Source organism: Canis lupus, chromosome 1, assembly GCF_048164855.1.
Source record: "Canis lupus baileyi chromosome 1, mCanLup2.hap1, whole genome shotgun sequence".
Taxonomy (NCBI): domain Eukaryota; kingdom Metazoa; phylum Chordata; class Mammalia; order Carnivora; family Canidae; genus Canis; species Canis lupus.
Genome location: NC_132838.1, coordinates 71,558,296 through 71,575,221, shown reverse-complemented (window position 1 = coordinate 71,575,221; position 16,926 = coordinate 71,558,296). Strand labels below are relative to the sequence as shown.

General features: G+C 44.7%; 2 long non-coding RNA genes across 3 annotated transcripts in view; one reads left to right on the top strand and one right to left on the bottom strand.

The window, feature by feature from the left end:
* LOC140619305 (uncharacterized) overlaps positions 1 to 2,666 on the bottom strand; it is a 28,788-nt gene extending 26,122 nt beyond the window's left edge. For both annotated transcript variants that reach the window (XR_012019217.1, XR_012019209.1), the window contains exon 1: positions 2,489 to 2,666. This is a non-coding gene — a long non-coding RNA (uncharacterized lncRNA). The remainder of the gene's footprint in view (positions 1 to 2,488) is intronic.
* A 2,116-nt stretch (positions 2,667 to 4,782) lies between these two features.
* On the top strand, positions 4,783 to 15,300 carry LOC140619228 (uncharacterized). Its single transcript, XR_012019162.1, has 3 exons — positions 4,783 to 4,981; positions 11,654 to 11,684; positions 15,183 to 15,300. It is a non-coding gene; the product is annotated as an uncharacterized lncRNA (long non-coding RNA).
* The last annotated feature ends 1,626 nt before the right edge of the window (positions 15,301 to 16,926 follow it).

Here is a 16,926-nt window from a genome sequence, read left to right as displayed (position 1 = left end):
TCAGGGGCACCCAGGTGCCTCAGCCATTGAGCATCTGCCTTTGACTCAGGGCATGATCCCAGGATCATGGGTCGAGTCCCGCATCGGGCTCCCCATAGGGAACTTGCTTCTCCCTCTGTCTATGTCTCTGCCTTTTTCTCTCTCTGCATCTCTCATGAATAAATAAATAAAATCTAAGAAAAATAAGAAAAGAAAAGAAAGAAGAAAAGAAAAGAAAGAAAAAAAAGAAAAGAAAAGAAAGAAAAGAAAAGAAAAGAAAAGAAAAGAAAAGAAAAGAAAAGAAAAGAAAAGAAAAGAAAAGAAAAGAAAAGAAAAGAGAAGGAAAGTCCTCTCAGGGACTAGGAATCTCAGGAGACCCTGGGTGCCGCTGCTCCTCTCCCGAGCCCCTGGGCAGGGTGGGACAAGGTGACACAGAGATGCTGACACAAACCAGACATGGATGGAAGCATGCTCCTCAGAGGAGGCCCCATCCTCCCCGTCCTCCCTCAGCGAGGCATCGCCTGCTCTACCTTCCCCGCCCCTGAGGCCTGCTCTTGCCCTGGAGTCTGGGCTCCTGCACAGCCCAAGTGAAGCCCACCCACGTCCTCGCTGCACTGTCACTGCCACCCTGCAGCTTTCACAAGGTGACATCGTAGTTGGAACGTGATGCTTCTGACAAGGACTGATGGGCAAGGCCTGGAGACCCCAGGCAAGGTGCAGCCATGCTCAGCAGAAGCCCGGCAGCGTCTCAGCTTATATGCTCTTCCAGGCCCCTTGAGGAAGTTGTGGGGATTTTCACCTCTCCTCGCTACAGAGAACCTGGCTGTGAGAGACAGGCCTACGGTCATGCATGCATGAAAATATTCTAGGATTTAACTCTCCCCTGATGTTAGGTTTGCAGGGTAGGACACAGGCCAGCACATCTCAAGCAGACACGGGTGGCCTGTGTCTGCAATGTGCTCCTCAGGGGAATGGAATCTCTCACAGACCTCCTTCACAACACTGGCTCTCCCATGAGCCTTATCTTGCAGTCTTTCTCCAGAAGTTTCTATCTCTCTTTCTGTTCTTGCCCAGAGTCACTCGATGGTGGTACTTTCAATATTTTAGGTCAGATAATTCTTTGCTGTTCAGGCTGTCCTGTGTATTAGAGGATATCTAGCGATATCCCTGGCTTCCCCACCCCCCCCCCCCCACTAGATGACAGGAGCACCCTCCCTGTTGTGACAACCAGTAGTGTCTCCAGACAAGGCCAACTGTCCCTTTGGAAGCAAAATCACCGTCTGAGAACAGCTGTCTAACTGGTTGAATGCCGTCCTATACTGAAGGCCTCAGGCTGCTTTTCTCTGAGGCCACTGGAGCACCCCATCCCACTAGGGCCTCTCAACATAGCCTTTAGTTACTAAAATTCTTGTATGTTTGTAAACACTTGTAATGCAGGTGATCCTGAGTTTCAAGCTCTTTGAGCTCATGCTTCCCCACCAATCGTCAAGTGGCTCCGGTCTGCTTGCCCTTTCTGTGGAACTGCAAGAATATCCTTTCATGGGCATTTCTGCAAATAGCTGTCTTCCCACTCCCCCCAAGCCCTGTCATCACGGCCGTGCTGCTTCAGATTATCATCCTGTCTAACCATAGGATTAGGGTATTTCTTAAGCCATTCTGGAAGGAGACAGTCATGCTTAACGATCTTAACTAGCAACCTTGAGGAACCTTCGGAAGGAGCCACACCAGCTGACACAGGCTCAGCCAGGACCCACTTCACGACTGGTGACCTGAAGTATAATCAAAATCATGATGACCTCGGACCTTGCTAGAAGGAGGATGCCAAGAGGAAGAACCCAAAGGGCTCTCCTAGACTAGGGCAAGAGCGCCCCCACCCCCCAGAACCACCAGAGCATCCAAAGTACACAGCAGTCAACCATGGAAGGCTTTGGGTAAGACTTTGTTCTTATCCTCCAGAAACTTAACGTTTAACTGGAAGGAAAAGTAAACCTGCTAAGTCACATAGTGAAAATTTCAGTAATGTGGTCAAGATAACAAGAGACATCATGAGATCGTAAATAATTAATTGCGTCTTAAATAACTTTCCTAACACTTGTTACATTTTATTTTATTGAAATTATTTAATTCGCGGTCTTCCTTAATATAAGAAAGAAATGCCACGAGCACAGACAGAATCTTTTTTGTTGACCGCAGACAACCCCCCTCTGGTGACTAACAGGTGGTAGGTGGTCAGTGGTCAATATCTGTCAGGGTAGCCCCACTCTGTCCAGATGGCTTAGGCACTAACTAGTCACCAGGTGGCAGGACGTGAATGCTTGACTGTACTTGGTCAGAGACTTTTGAAGCACTTTTAATTAAAAAAAAAAAAAAAAATCCCTTGTTTTCCAGGCAGAGTGTGCATGAGAGAGACAGAGACAGAGCTGAGCCATGTAATGGAGATTTTTCTGGGGAGGGAAGATTTCCAAGGCACCCTGGGGAGAGGGACCTCTTCTCTCTCTCCATCACTGACCTTTGTCTGCTTTTAATGCTCTCAGTGAGGCCAGTGCGGGGCAGATAGGCCAGGACAGGCCAGGCAGGCGGCGGCAGGGATGGACTCGGGCAGAAAGGCCGACGCTCCAGTCCGCGCCCGTCAGCCGGCGCTCGGCGTCCGTCGCTCGTTCCTTGGTGCAGGGCGCGTGGAGCACCTGCCCGGCGCCGCGCAGACCCGCCCGACCGCGCCACCGCGAAGCCCTGCTGCAGGCGGCCGCACGCGGACTGGGCGGGAAGGGGGCCGCGTCCGCCGGATCCCGACCCGACCCGACCCGACCCGACCCGACCCGGCAGGCGGGGCCGCCGACCGCCGGGAGGGGCTGCGGGCGGGCCTGGGCGGTGTGGGCCCCGGCAGGGAGGGCTCCCGAGGGAGCGCCGGGAACCCCGATGAACCGCAGCCCCGCGGTCCTCCCGGCTCGGGACACAGGGACCCGCTGTGTGTCCGCGGTGTGTGGCCGGGGGGGCGGGGCTCGGTCCGGGTCCGCAGGGGAGCTTGCGGGGTGAGCGGGGGCAGCGCCGCCCGCCAGCGCCTCCGCCGGTTTATTTACTCAAACGGCAAACATCCCGGCTTCGGCGGGGCCCGGCCCAGGGCAGAGCCTGTGAGCGACGCGGCCCCGGGACTCCGCCGAGGCCCACCCACGTCGCCGGAGGCCCGCGGCCCCGCCCCGCCCGGGGAAGGAAGGACGGGGGGGGGGGGTTGGGCGACGGCCCCTCCGCGGGGGCGCCCCTTCCCGGTCCTTCCCCTCCCATCTCCGCCCCTTCCCCTCCCAGCTCGGTCTCCTTTCATGTTTCCTGCGGAGTTTCTAGTCCTCCCGGCTGCGGTGCTGATGCAGAAACACAGATAAAAGGGGGGGGGGGCGGGGGAGAAAAACAATTGTAAGCTTTCTCCCACAGAAGGGAAAACAGAGCTGAATAAACAGAATGTCACTGAAAAGACAAACAAGCTGTTTCTGGAAGACCCAGATGGACTTCCCAGTGGCCCGGGGGGGGGGGGGGGGGGGCTGCGCTGGGCGGGCGGGGACGGGGACGAGGACGGGGACGGGGACGGGGACGCGGATGGGGACGGGGATGGGGCCGCGGGCTGGACCCTCTGGGAGCTCGGAGCAGGGTTCCGGGCCCGCGTGTCGGCCTGTGAAAATGCGGGCGACCTCGGAAACCTCAAACCCACTGAAGTGAAATACAATATAACAAGCCCTGTATTATCTTCGGTTTTTTCTAGCATGTCCTATATCATTACTTTCTTTCTGACAGATCATCAACGTCTTGAATAAGGAATTGCTGACCTGATTTTGTGTTTCTTATTCCAAAAATGAGGGAAAGTTGGGTGTTTGTTTTTGTTTTCATTTTTCTGTAGCTTTCCCAGACTTAGCTGAATGGCCATGCTCATAGCTAAATGGATCAGTTTCACCGGCCCTTTCACCTTATCTATTTAATTGGGTCCTTTACCCACTAAAACAACTATGTTTTTAAAAACGATATCTAACTAATACTCAAATTCCTCTAATAATTCCAAACAGCAGGGAGATGTATGCTACACAGATTGAAGGGGAAAACATTTGCCTTGACAACCATTTTTCCATTCTCTAAGGATAAATTGTATTTTTTTGAAAATAGACTTTCCTTTTTGAGCAATGTTAGCTTTGTAGCAAAATGGTGCCAGTACAGCATTTCCCACATAACTCCTTCCCCCCCCCCACACACACAGTCTTCCCCACTATCCACACCACAGCAGTGGATTTGTTACAATCCATGAGCCTACACTGACACAACATTATCACCCAAAGTCCATAGTTGACACTAGGTTCATTCTGGGTGTGTTACATCCTATAGGTTTGGACAAATGTGTAATAACATGTATCCACCAACATAGTATAATACAGGGTAACTTCACTGCACTAAAAATCCTTTCTGGAATCCACCCAGGTAAATTCTATTTTTCAAAAATAATCACATTGGAATGTATGAAGCATCTCCTACTTGATATTTATATGCCACTCATTTATTAAGAATTTTTTCTTTTGGTCAAGTCTTTTTGAAAGTTTTGAAGAAGGGCAATAGCTCTCCGAGTTCCTAGAATAAGTGCTGGTGATATTCCCTGAAATGAGTGTGATATATGCTGCCAACATCACTTGGGGTGGAAACCTAGGTCCCAGGCATCAGGGGAAACTCAGGCTCTAAGGTCTACCAGATCCACACTGTTCTAAGAAGGATGGCCTGGAACCCTCAATGCCCCACTGGACAATTGTCACTTGGAATTCTACCCCTTGGAACTTCCCTCCATACTATGGATGTCTCAGAGCTTACCTTCAGAGGCTCCTCCAGCAGCACATTTGATAGGGACACAGAAGGGTTGGAAAAGAAGGCAGTACCTGAGAAGATAAAGGGATGGGGCCACCAATAAACCCAGCCCACCTTGGAGTAGCCTCTAGACTCAATTCTCCCTGGGCACCGGTGAAAATAGGCTAAGCAGAAGGTATGGTAATGGCAGGTCACAATGTATAATCTATAGGCATGCATGCAGCTGGAGGGCAGAAGTTGGGAGTTCATATATTGGCTCTAATTCTGCTACAATTTACCAACTCCGTCTTGGCTAGGCCGCTCTTCTCTCCAGGCTGTGCTGTCCTACCTGCAGAAATGAGCGGTCAGAGGCATCACTGGTTGTGGGAATGTAGAACACTAGTGTCTGTAAGGATTCCTTCACCATGATACATGTTTTCTTTGAATGAATGTTTATAAAGCAACCTTATTTCCAGGTATGTGGGATAAATGTAGATTAGCATCTGAAGACAGAGACATGACATCAGATTTAAATTTTTGATGTAAAATCAAAAAGAAAGGAAGGAAAGAAAAATTAGGGCAGCCCTGGTGGCGTAGCGGCTTAGCGCCGCCTGCAGCCCGGGGTGTGATCCTGGGAGACCCGGGATCGAGTCCCACATCGGGCTTCCTGCATGGAGCCTGCTTCTCCCTCTGCCTGTGTCTCTGCCTCTCTCTCGCTCTCTCTGAATGAATAAATAAATAAATCTTAAAAAGCAAAAAAAGGAAAGAAAATTTTAAAAAAAGGAAGGGAGAGAGAAAGGAAGGAAGAAAGAAAGAGAAAAAGGAAAAAGAGGAAGAAAGAAGGAAAGGAGGAAAACAAAACCCAAGCAAAACAGGTCATGCATTTTGGCAGCACTGATAGAAGGGTTTTTCAGCTATGCCCTCGTTTTTTAGGTTGAATCCATGCCAAGGAGCATTACTTTCTAGTGTCAAAACCCCATTACAGGCTATAGTTAAGAACTAGAGTCAAGAGGAAAAATCTTCATCAAGGCTCATAAACTTGTTCACAGCAAAATTACAACATTACCTCATGGCTTAACGATTCCAGAATTTCCTAAATGTGGCCTAGCTTCAAAGGACATGGTGACATTTCATCAAAACATAAATTCATCGTTTCCCCAATGTGGCCTCCTTTTCACTGGTTAACAAACAAAGAATTTTTTCTAAGCAACAGTTTGTCAGGCACGTTTTATGAGCCTTCCCACACAGGAACAAAGCCACCAAAACCATGCCCAGCTGTGTTGTTCACTTGTCCATGTCCCATGCCTAGAGCAGTCATTCTCCTTCTTTAGGGTTGCTTCAGAGTCACCTGGAGGGCTTGTTAGGACATGGACACTGGGCCTCATTCCCAGAATCTCTGCCTCCAGGGGGGCCTGCGGGTTTGTGTCGCTCACAAGTTTCTGGGTGACACTGATGCTGCTCATCTGGAGGCTACATTTGATATCCAGGGCCTTGAATAAGACTTGGCACATACCAGGTCCTTAATGATATGTGTGCTATTTGCATGAAAAGACAGTGTCTCAGATTGTGCTTCTGCCAGTGAAGAGTGAAGATGGCTTAGTGCTTGGGTTGCACTACAGCATTTCTGGAACTTAGGAAAAAATTCATCGGTCCTCAGGGCCAGGTTGTATTACTCAACTCTACTCGATGACCAAAAGAAGAGCAACAGCACCCAATGACCTCCAATTCTTCCTGCTTCCACTTTCCCAAAGCTAGTTAGCCTTGAGTACTTAGAATTGTCACCCTCTTGTTCCATTTCAACTACTGAGAACTAGTTCCACAGCAAGGCTTCTATGAGTCTTCATCGCCAACTTTGCATTCATTTCTGATTTTAGGCAAGTTCCCAAGTTCTCTAAGGATGAAGGAACTGAGGCAGTTACCAGAGATTTTGAGACTTACCCAAAAGCTATACAAGAACTAGTGGCTCACAAGCCTGTGATGGAATTAACTTCCTCTTTTTAGCCAGTAGCCCACCCAACTGTTGTCCTACTGCCATCGATTACACACAGGCCTGGTTACCTGATGAGTCCAAGGAGGCACCCTGCTTTTCTAATGAAACACAGTGTGCCCCATCTAGGTTCATGAATGATAGAGATCTGACCAGAATATTCCTCTGAAGATAAGATAGAAGCATAATATCTCAATCTGCCCAGGCAAGAAGAGAGCAGTTTCATCTCTCAAGATATGTTAATATTAAGCGTATTGCCCCAGTCTTTGAGCCAGACCACTTCCTGTGAGGCAACAGCACAGAACTATTGCTATTCCAAGCTCTTTCAAGTAGCATCTTCCAAGCAGATGCTGAATAAAGGAATGTTTGGGGGTCGATTGCTATGTTTGAATGTCCCCTTTGAACCTAGGTTCCATCTTTACGAGGAGCAAATCTTTGACATTCTACCCAGAGCCTGAAAGTCTTTGATGATAAGGAAAGGAGAATAAGCATAAGTTTGGTAGTTCAAACAATAGAGCCTACCACCAGGCCAGGGAAAAACACTTGCAAGGGCTTGGGAAAATAAGAGGGAAGGATGGAGAAAAAGGCAGGCCCTATTGGAGTACTCCGTATAAAATCACCGTTTTTGTAGGTCAAAAGTGATGTAATGTTGACAATTTCCTGTGGATCCACCTAACAGATAAGACAACTGCTCACTTATTACCCATCTGGCACAAACAATTTCCCCTTCTCAGGGTCTGGGCAGTTCTACCTCTAGCCACTTGCTTACAGCCACGTGACTACTATTTCCTCAGTGGAACAAAAACACGAGGCCTAAAAGCCCTAGATCAACTAACTCACTTAGAGCAAAAGTAAGGAGCAACATATGCTAACTTCAAGCAACTTTCGGTCTCTCTTTTCCTTTGGTCTTCAAAACATCAACTGCTTATAAATACCTCTTTTGGTTAAGCTCAAGCAGCATATGGTTAGTATTTTCTGAGTAGATACACCAACTCGAAACCAGCCATGAGCTGAGTGGGAAAAAGCATCCTTCATGGAAGAAAACCTAAAGCTTTATCTTTGGTAAATAAGTACATGACGTTAGTAGAGTTAAGATTCTACAACTATAACTGTAATAGAGTAACAAGATAAAGAGACATAAAATGTGGGATGGGACTATTTTGAGCATGAGTCTTATGTAGACCAAGAGGCAAGATCCTACACCATGACCAGCTTTGTGCCCTTGGGAGCTTTGTGCCCTTGGGAATTCATTTTGCCTCCCTGAGCCTCAGATCCCTCCCTCATCAAAGGAGAAGACTGGATCCAGATCACGTAAGGCTGCCCCCTGAACCACGCCCCCTTTAGAGCCCATGACCTCCTGGAGCTCTACCGTGAGTGTCCTGAAGGACACCACTAAATGATAAGCAGGTACCTACCTATAGGGTGACAATCATGGCATCAATGACCACTACACTCCCCTTTCCCCTTTAACTCGTATTGTTTCAAAATCATTCATTCCAGCCTCAATGAAAGAAAACTCCTATAGACTTCCAGTTTGAGATGCTTATTTAAGAAGAGCAAAGACAAAAGGCAATCACTCCCATTTGAGTGACAAGTTTGCCTCCACCACATATGTCCAGTGTTTGCCTGTTTGTTCATTTGTTTGTTTCAAAGGTGATCAGTCCAACCTGGTACAGCAGCACATAACAGGTAAAAAGTAGAGTCAGGGCCTTCGGCTGATGGCATGAAGTGATACTAGGGATGAACTTAACATAATGAAAACTTTTCCTTTCAAACTTTAATAACTTACGTCTTGGACATGATGGCAATCATCTCTTTCTGGCAATTGAAAGCAAATGTATTACAGCACAAAGCTGTTTAGCAATTGAGGTCAGAAGGTGATAACAACAATGTCAAAATTGTAGGCTCGTTTCCTAAATGGCTGCATAGTGTTGATGGCACAAGATGGGGCCTAGGCCCTTCTGTCATGTTTACCACTGTGTAGCCAGTGTCCCCACAGAGCAATCCCTGGTTGTTGAATACATGCATTACCCGTTTCACAAGATGATACACAATACAAATGAATCTCCAAAGTTTTAGAAATAAGATATCTTGAGTGGCTAGCAGAGTTGAAATCTCTCTAAACTATGGCAAGACAATTCAACTTAGGGGATGCCTGGGTGTTAAGCCTTTGGCTCAGAGTGTGATCCTGCAGTCCCAGGATGGAGTCCCACATTGGGCTCCCTGCTTCTCCCTCTACCTGTGTCTCTGCCTCTCTGTGTGTCTCTCATGAATAAATAAAATATTTTAAAAAGAAAGAAAATTCAACTTAAATGGCATCTACAGATTGTTTCTATCCCATTTTCAGACTAAATTTTTACAATTAAGAAAAATTGTATAGGGCGCCTGGGTGGCTCAGTCAGTTAGGAGTCTGTCTTCAGCTCAGGTCATGATCCAGGGTCCTGGGATCAAGCCCCACATCATCAGGCTCCCAGCTCAATGGGGAGCTTCCCTTTCCCTCTCCCTCTGCCTGCTGCTCCCTCTGCTTGTGCTCTCTCTGTCAAATAAATAAAATCTTTTTAAGAAAAGAAAAAAAAAGGAGAATTGTGCAATGGTTCAAGGTAGATCTTTTGTTTAAAATATACTTGTAAATAAATTTGAAAAAAATGACTAGCCCATACTCATTTTTTACCACCTTTGTCCCCAAATATGCAAATAATAAAGTTAATGATTAATGTGAGAAGAAAGCATGTTGTATTTGCATTTAGTATCCTTTTACTGTTTGTTTTGAACCTATTTTTAACACAAAGTACTGATGAGGTTGGAGTTTTCTAATTCTAAGCTCTTTGACCAAATATAGAAACCAGCTGAGGACAGAAGGCTCTAAACTTGTCCTGCTTAGAAAAATACCATGAAAGGAAACAGGGGTTATGCAGCTAACCCTGCCCATGAAAGAAGAGGAACCCTATTGGGGTGCATGGGTGGCTCAGGCGGTTAAGCATCTGCCTTCTGCTTGGATCGTGATCTCGGGGGTCTTGGGATCCAGCCTCCTATAAAGCTTCCTGCTCAGTGGGGAGTCTGCTTTTCCCTCTGCCCCTCCCCTCACTTGTGCACTCACATGGTCTCTCTCTCTTTTTGTCTCTCTCTCTCTCTCAGAAAAATAAATAAATAAAATCTTTAAAAAACAAAAATTAAAGGAATCCTACTAGTTCTTGGAATTTAGACACAATTAATCAATTATTTTCTGGAATTAGCAGATAGCAGCTAGGGAAAGGTTATCTCAGGACATTTGAAGATACCAAAGGAAATCTAAATGCCAAAGAGCTGCAAGCTTTCCAAATCTACAGTACTGAAAGTGAGAGAAAGACCTAAAGATTCTTTGCTCAAAACAATATAAGAAAATGAGGGGGGAAACCATAACTATCAAATTTTAATTTGAGATTTGCACCCAAGTGCTTGTTTCCCTTTAAATCTTGCTCTACAGTACATTACACCTTAATTTAAAAGGCATTTAAACATTCTTTTAAATGCCAATATAAGTAAATATTATGTTTTTAATTTTAATAAGTTTTATTTTGATTAAAAATTTTTTTTAATGGGAAAATGCTCTATATTCTATCATTTCAGTCAACAACAACTATGGGAAGAGCCCTCTTTGGACCACTGAAATTAGCACAGGAGCCCCCATTCACACATATCAACACATATAGGAAAATAAATGTTTCCCTTAAGCCTGTCTCATAAAAGCAGGAATGAGGAGAAATATCCCCAGTGCTATCTACATGGCTTTGAAATTTCCCATCTAAACTTTTAGTCTTCCTGGCTAAGTTAGACAAGCCACAATTCTCAATACAAGCATAAAATATGATTCAAATAAACATCTACTGAGTTTCCAGTTTTAAAATTTACCTAATATTTATTGAATGTCTATTATATACAAGGGACTTGCTGAACATTTCCAGAGAAACAAAGATGACCAAGACATAGATCTTGATCTTCAGGGAAGTTACAGCTACCAGAGAGGAAAAAACAAAAAAAAAAAAAAAGCACAAATAATATTAAACCCATATGTACTTTCTTTAAGGGAAAATATTCAAAGCTATCTTCTTAGTATTTAGAAGATGACTTCAGCTGAATGATTGGGGATGAGATGTGAAGAAACTGTCATGTTATCTGGATCTTGACAAGTCAGAGATGATTAAGAGAAAGGAACAATGACACAAGCAATGGAGTTTATTGGTTAAACATGAAAATCACAGACCTGCAGCCCATGGCCAAATCCAGCCAACAGATGTGCTTTCTTTGGCCTGAGCAACGTTTTTTTAAAAACAGCATTTTAAAATTGAGATGCCACATAAAATTCTGGATGATTTTGCAGCTTCTCTTGAAAAAAAAAAAAAAAACATGGAAGATGTTAATAGTAGGTCCACAGGCCCACATACCAACAAGAGTCAGCTCGAGCTCTGTCACAGCTGTTCACTCCAGAAAGGGCACCCAGCTCAGCAGTGTACCGTGAACCCCACTCAGCCAACCGCACCCTCCATGTATCCCGTGAGCCCCCTGTGGGAGATTGCCAGGAATCCTGATGCAAAGTGGGCATGTGGGTCAGACCATGGTATGCTGGTGAGTGTTTGTTTAGCTATAGATATCCTAAGAACAAAAAAAAAAGTCCCTGATTATAGCATTTGCCAGCCTCTGTGGTGGATGCTTACTATGGTCAATTTCTAGCTACCATTTTGTCACTGAACATGGAATTGGGAAGAAATGCATACAATGGGCCCTCACAAACCAGTAAAACCAACCCCAGCATATTGCCAGGTCACACAGACCTGAGTTCAAAGTCAGGGTTTCCTGGGGAGGTTTCTTACCTCTCTAAGCACCAGTGTCTTCTTGTGTTAACAGGGAGAAACAATTGCCTGCCTGCAGGACCAAGGTGAGTTATAAATAGTTCTTCAGATCTGTCTACCAATTCAGCTGTTCATAGTTGTGCCTAGCCTCCCGTGTAATTCTGGTCCTGAGTTTTTCATATCATACTGCATCTCTTTTTTTTCTGGAATTCATATTTGGCTCTTTTTCTAAAATTTTCTATTATCTTAAAATCTTGTGAATGGATAAAGAGGATGTGGCATATATATTGGAATATTATTCAGCCATCAAAAAGAATGAAATCTTGCCATTTGCCATGATATGTGGATAGAACTAGAGGGTATTATGCTAAGTAAGGTAGGTCAGCCAGAGAAAGACAAACACCATATGATTTCATACATGCATGGAATTTAAGAAGTAAAACAAATGAGGGACTCCTGGATGACTCAGTGGTTGAGCATCTGCCTTTGGCTCAGGGCATGATCCCAGGAGTCCTGGGATCAGGTCCCACATTGAGCTCCCTGTGGGGAGCCCTCTTGCTTCTCCCTCTGCCTGTGTCTCTGCCTCTCTCTGTGTGTCTCTCATGAATAAATAAATAAAATCTTTTTTAAAAAAGAAATAAAACAAATGAGCACAGGGGCAGGGAAGGAAAAATAAAATAAGATGAAAATTGAGAGAGAAGCAAACCATAAGAGACTCTGAACTCTAGGAAACAAGCTGAGGTTGCTGGAGAGGAGGGGGAGGGGGACGGGGTACCTGGGGGATGGGCATGAAGGAGGGCATGTGATGGGATGAGCATCGGGTGCTTCATGAAACTGATGTATCACTAAATTCTACGTCTGAAACTAATTTTTAAATAAATAAATAAATAAATAAATAAATAAATAAATAAATAAAATAGTATCTCACTTTTGCCTTCTGTGAGGTCATTATTTCTGTCACCTCTTTAAGGAGGATGCTCCAAGTGACCCTTTGTTTGTGCTGTTGGAATGTGAGATCTCTGTGTCACCTCTGCACACTACTTCACTGAGGGCTTGTTTTCTACTGCAGTTGCAAGTTCCTCATGAGGGATCAGCTTCAGGAGTTTGCAGTAGAATTGTTGCCTTTGCTCTGTCACAATGCAGCTGTGCAGATCTAGCCTGCATTTGATATTAATTTTTGGGCGCAGGATTCCCACACTGCAAGAGTAATGGAGACTACCAACTACATGGACAGCCTGAAGTTTAAATTTTAGCAAAAGTTTCTCTTTCTTCCTCAGCCTTGAATGAGCAACCCTTCCTTACCACAGCCCTGAACTTGAGAGTAGAATTTTTTTCTCCATTGGGGAATGGACAGTCTTCAGAGACCCCTGGCTTTGTGCAGGGGGCTCACTTCTAGCCCCTTGTTATTCCTGGACTGAAGGCCTTCACCCATACATGACATTCTTGGTTCCAATTCTCTCTGAATCTGGATTTAGCTCCTGCTATCCACTCTGGCTTTGTTTCCAGCACCCAGGAATTCCCTTTCTGAATTTTGAGTTTACTTTGAATTTTTGTGTTAAATTTGTTATATTTGAGTAGTAGGAGGGGACTGTTGACTGCCTGTCTGTGAAGAGTAATGAGAGAGTGGTAGCTAAGTACCTGGGACAGCTCCTGGCACACATTAGGTGCTCCATAAATGACGATTATCTTCATGGAGACAGGAAAAGTTGCAGCACCGTCTGTTGTGGGAACACAGGGACATGAAGAGAGACCCAAGGATGGGACTGCAAAGGGGGTTTCATCCAGATCGTGAGAGGTGAGGGAGCCACAATTAGACTATAGTACAGCCTCAGACAAGAAGGCACAATGACGAACTTTGAGCAGGAAAAGATGAGAGTCCTGGTTTTAGAATTCAATTCTGGAAGCAGATCTGAGAAGGTTAATTAGGAGTCTCTTGCCACAGTAAAAGGAAGAGGCCATGGGAATCCAAGTGGGGGGGCGAGCTGGAGGGTGGAAATGAGAGAAGAGATGCAGGATCAGTACTTCTGGAGCCGACTAGCTGTGGACTGTCGTCAGCAGGGGGTGAGTATAGGAGGCTTTGAGAGGGAGGACACTGAGGGTTTGTTTAATTAAATTTTGGCTAAAGTCCTATCAGTAGCAGAAAACAGGAGCTGAGGCTGGTGAGGAAGCTGATGCCACCTTGCACTCACTCACTGTGAACTTAGTGTAAGCACGTGGCAGGCACCGGGGCAGAAGCCCTTCCATTGGCCTCTCTGGGTCTATTCTCAACCTTCTCCAATGCATTGGGTGCCCTGGAGGCTGCTCTATGGCAACACCACCAGATTACCTACCTTTATGGTTCCTGTTGAGTTTGGATAACAAGGAGCCCCAGCTGGATCTAGAGGGAGGGAGGAGGTGAGGCTTGACATATATTCACTCCTTCTCCCTATAGGGTCACTTTAGTCAGTCTGTACCCCACAACTACAGCCTCCTGTCAAGCGGGCCCTCTTATAAGCCCTCTCTAGCTTCTGGCAGTAGGTCCCTGCCCTCATCAATTCAGCTCTCTGTTGCTAGGCTCAGGTCCTACATGTTCCTTGTGGTTTCTCTACAAAGTGCCCCCATCTTTGTAGAGTCCCTTCTAAGTTTTTCCAGCTGATGAGAGCCCCAGAAGAGTTGGTCATTTTGACCAACTTCTGAATTTTATTGGAGAACAAATTGGAGCCAACCATTATGATTTGCACAAAGCAGGTCTGTGGCAAAGGAGGAACCAGGTAGAACCCAGGTTCCCTGAATCTTCACCCAGAAGTGTCCTTCCACTCCATAAGTCCTGGCCTCCACAGTGGTGACATCATCTTTCCAAAGCAATGAGTGAGCCCATTGTATGTGTTATGTGTGCACCTAACACACGTGTAGACATACACATGGATCCACACACATAATCAGACGTACACATAGAGATAGATAAACACACACACACAGAAAACGACACACAGAAACAGATACACATATACAGACACACCCACAGATACACACAGTGTTATGTAGGTACAATCAGGTTAGAGAAGTTATCAGAAGCCTTATTGGGAAAATAAGAAAGGAGCACCACAAGGGGTATACCTGAAAGGAGAGTAGAACTGGCCACTTGCCACCCTGGTAGTGAAGATGCCTAGGGACTGACTCAAGGCCAGCCTCAGGCCTCTTCTTGCGCCCACTGGTCATGTCACTTCCTCCCTTTGCTTGCTTCCCAGAGTCAGTGGAGTGAGCACAGGGTCCAATGGATATGATAATAATGCCTTCCAAATCCCAAATAAGGACACATGCGTCAACACAGACCCATGGAGCAGCTTCCAGGTACAAAAAGCAGTTAGAGAAATGTGATTTAAGCACTACTCTACTGAGACTTCTGGCTATCCCAATGTTTTATGGAGGAATAAGTAAAAAAATAGAATTCTAGGGTTTTACTAAAAAATTCAGGACCTGCTGGAAGCAGGGGCAGTTAGGAGAGGGAAAAGAATCATTAAAACAAGGCTAAGAGAGTCCTACTTTTTCATCTTAGAGAGAGAGAGTTCTATAGATAACTGTGCTTTATTACACACCCTTTCCAGGGCTGACTATCCAGAAAAATGCTGCCATCAGAGTTTCTTGTTCACCCACATTCTTCTGGCATCCTGAGCATCTGAGATCTGACTGCACTGGGAAATTCTAGCAATATAAAGAGCAGCCCAAAAATTTGTTATTGTTGTTATTGAGTACTTGTCATGTACCATGCATTATGCAAAGCATTTTATTATTTTTATTTTAAATTCCAGTTAATTAACATATAGTGTTATATTAGTTTCAGGGGTATAATATCCAACAATTCTATACATTACTCAGTGCTTATCAGGGAATATCCCAAGAATTTGAGGGGAAATTTATTTTTGTAACTTAAAACACATACAAAGCAAGATTTACATTTCATGGCTAAAATCAAGAACACAAGAACAACAGGTGTTGGCAAGGACATAAAGAAAAAGAAACCCTCTTGCACTGTTGGTGGGAATGCAGGCTGGTGCAAGCACTCTGGAAAAGTGTGAAGTTTCCTCAAAAAGTTAAATATAGAGCTAGCCTACAACCCAGCAATTGCATGACTAGGTATTCACCCAAAGAATATAGAAATACTAATTTAAAGGGATACATGCACCAGGATGTTTATAGCAGCATTATCTACAACAGCCGGATTATGGAAACAGCCCAAGTGCCCGTCAACTGATAAATGGATAAAGAGAATATACATATATATGTATGTATATAATGTATGTGTATGATGTATATATAACATGTGTACACATACACACCATAGAATATTACTCAGCCATGAAAAAGAATAAAATCTTGCCATTTGCAATGACATGGATGGAGCTAAAGAATATGATGCTAAGCAAAATCAGTCAGTCAGAGAAAGACAAATACCATATGATTTCATTCATATGTAGAATTTAAGAAACAACAAACGAGCAAAGGGGGAAAAAGGAAAAGAGAGAGAGAGAGACCAATAAATAGACTGTTAGCTATAGAGAACAAACTGATGATCACCAGAATGGATGTGGGTTGGTGGTCCAATGATAGAAGCCAAATTTTTTATCTTGGGTCTATTGTTTCTATATGATTAAAAAGCAAGCCACTCCTTTCTCTCTGAGCCTCAGTTTCCTCACTTATAAATAAGGTCTTGGTTCTGACCCCATTTCCATATGCTATGAAAATAGGTTAAGAGGGAAAACAGTCAGTACAACTCCTTACCCAAGAAAGAAATGACAGCGGCTCCTGGGAGCATCGTCGATTAAGGTCTGACTCTTGATTTTGGCCCAGGTTGTGATGGCACGATCGTGGGATCCAGCCTCCCGTCTACTTAAGACTCTGTCTCCCTCGCCCTTTGCCCCTTCCCCCATTCTCTCTCTCTTTCTCTCTCTAATAAATCATAGAAAGAAAGAGAGAAAGAGAGGGAAAGAAAGGAAGAAGAAAGAGAGAAGAAAGAAGAAAGAAAGAAAGAAAGAAAGAAGAAAGAAAGAAAGAAAGAAAGAAAGAAAGAAAGAAAGAAAGAAAGAAAGAGAAAAAGAGAAAGAAAGAGAAAAAGGAAAGAAGAGAAAAGAAAAAGGAAAAGAAGGAAAGAAAAGAGAAAGAACGAACTACTCACCTGGCAGGCTCAAGGTTGAAACATGCCAGGTAAGAAATTGTCCTGTATAAGGAAATCCTTTCAAATCTTTTTACTGGTCACACAGTCTGTACAGTTATTGTGGGCTCTCCATGAGACCACCATGACAGTGCTGTGAGAAATACAAAAGGAATAAAGACACAAAGCCGTGAAGGCAA